Source organism: Aplysia californica, unplaced genomic scaffold, assembly GCF_000002075.1.
Source record: "Aplysia californica isolate F4 #8 unplaced genomic scaffold, AplCal3.0 scaffold01052, whole genome shotgun sequence".
Taxonomy (NCBI): Eukaryota; Metazoa; Mollusca; class Gastropoda; order Aplysiida; family Aplysiidae; genus Aplysia; species Aplysia californica.
The window spans coordinates 60,835-63,321 of record NW_004798322.1 but is presented as its reverse complement, the minus strand read 5'-3'; positions in this window follow the sequence as shown (position 1 = coordinate 63,321).

Here is a 2,487-nt window from a genome sequence, read left to right as displayed (position 1 = left end):
CTTCTTCTTCTTCTTCTTCTTCTTCTTCTTCTTCTTCTTCTTCTTCTTCTTCTCTGGTTGTCTATCCATCGGAAATCTGCAAAGATAAACGTTAATCTCTAAACAACGAGATCTTCCAAAGCTGCTTACCCTTATCATTATTATAGGAATGAACATCAGCTTTTAAAGTTCATCAACCCAGTATCACAACAGACTGCCAAGAACACCATCAAATGCAACACCAGGGAACAGTGGCTGAATGGATGGGTAATGGGCAAAACTGGAAGAACTATATTTGCACACATGACAGCCCCCAACTCTAAAGAAGCTCGAAATTCCCTGAGAAGAAGAGAACAAGTCACGATCTTTCGCCTGCGGACACAACACATCCCACTAAATTCCTACCTTAATAGGATCCGCTAGGATACCCCACCCGACTGCCAGCAATGCCACTGCCAGGATGAAACGGTACCACACCACCTCTTTAACTGCCCAGCACTTTGCGACCTGCGTAGCACCTACCTAATTGCCTCTCCAGACATCGGAAATACTCTATACAGCGACAAAGCACAGCTGATTAAAACCTGTCAATTCTTTGCCATATCGACAGACCGAAGGGCTAGAACCCAAATGGCCGCTGGATCGGAAAAGTAAAGTTCATCAAGGTGCACAGTCGTACCTCACGAAAACTTTCTCATTAAAAGAACAAGAACCCAAATGCTAGAGGACTCCAAAGAAAACTAATCAGCACCACCATTACAATCCAGGTGAATCACTACCTTAGAATTACAAAGTTCTGTCTGTCATTTTTTAGCCGCTTTGAGTTGTTAAGACCATGAGGTCAGAAACCGAATGCTCTATCTGCTGTATCAAAATCGTAGGATTATTCTGAGTCGTTATCAAGATATTCCAAGAATTGCATTCGAAAAAGCTTGACGCGTTATGAAACTCAACTTTTCTACATCAAAGTTCTCAAAAGTAGGTACTGAGCAGATAGAATTTGATACTTCTAAGATAGCGGATTGTACATATGTGAGGCAGCATGGTGGAATCAGGCTCTCGTCAATTTTTGGGCATGTAGAACTCTACATGGTATCATCTTAAAGCCTGTTCAGTTGTCTTTATTTGGATGAAAAAAAACATCCATTTATCTTGAGTACAAGTCGACATGTTTGCGATTGAAGGAGGTGGGGGTCACCTGTTTTCAGAGGTAAACTTAGTGAGAAAAGGGCTGCCAAAGATTAGTTATTTACTTAGCTTAATAGTCCGTGGTAAATGAAAATTTACATTTTTGTGCCTTTAATCAACGTTTTTCAGAAAAATCCATTCAGAAGTGAGTTTTTCAATGGGCATGAAAGGTGTACCGTTGAGCCAAAAAAAAAATTGATGAAAATTCACAAACCTGTGGAAAAATGCAAGTTTCTTCACTTTGATTATTTTGACGAGAGCCTGATTCCACCATGCTGCCTCACATATGGATCATAATTTATCCGAACGCGAATGCAGTTTTTATAGCATGTACAGAACGAACCCACCAGGGCGGTGCTACTGACAGAAGTGTCTTTGGGCCATTCCCAAAGGGGGAACATTAGATCTAACATTTTCTTATGCACAGTAGAATTGTAAATGAGCTGGTTCGTCAATGTCATGCTCATAACTGTGCCTGAACTGCAACAGGGAACTGTTGCTTTTTTTTTTCTTTATCCTTACTATCGTCATTTTTTCCTCTACTTCTTTTGTATGTTTGTCATACTCTTGTGACCCGCTATTTCCGGGGGGCCTTGACAGTCGAAGCAGACTTTGTGCTGTTGAAGCTAGAGAGGTGAACAGAATAAGCCTGATTCCCTGTCTGTAAGTTTTCTCTGTTGACATCCACCCCTTGACTCTCATAAAACCTTATGCAGTTGTGAGCGCCATAAAGCCTCTACTAAAACTAAAAAGTACATAACGAAATCGGCGGGGCACAAAAGTCTTTTACCAAGTTGTTGTTGTTGGCCCCAAACCTTTTATGTTTATTTAAAAACGTATTTCTGTGTGGATTTTACTGAAACACGTTGGTCAAAGACATGCACACACACAAAAAATGGAAAATAGGAGTTTCCAAGGATACCCATATTGTGGAAAGGGGCTCTCGTGACCTAGAGGTTAAGGTGTTGGTCTCTAATTCAAAAGGTCCCGGGTTCGAATCCGGGTAGCGACCGAAAAATTTTCGTCTCTAACATTGTCTCCTTTCACCTCCTTTCCTGCTCTCTAGCAATGTTCTGTTGTCTGCTTTCGTTTCCACTTTCTGCCCCCACCCCCTCATCTCCTTTGCCCCCTCCTCTGGGCTCCTGACTCTTTCTGCAGCCTTTTTACTGCTACTCCTTGGCTCCTCCTAACTGCTGTCTTTCTTCCACACCCCTGATCTTCTGGTAGGAAAGATCTACACCTAGCCTTCTCGGACAAGGGCCAAAAATCTCGGAGGGTCCGTGTGCAAGTTGCGCACGTTAAAGATCCCTTGGTGGTCTA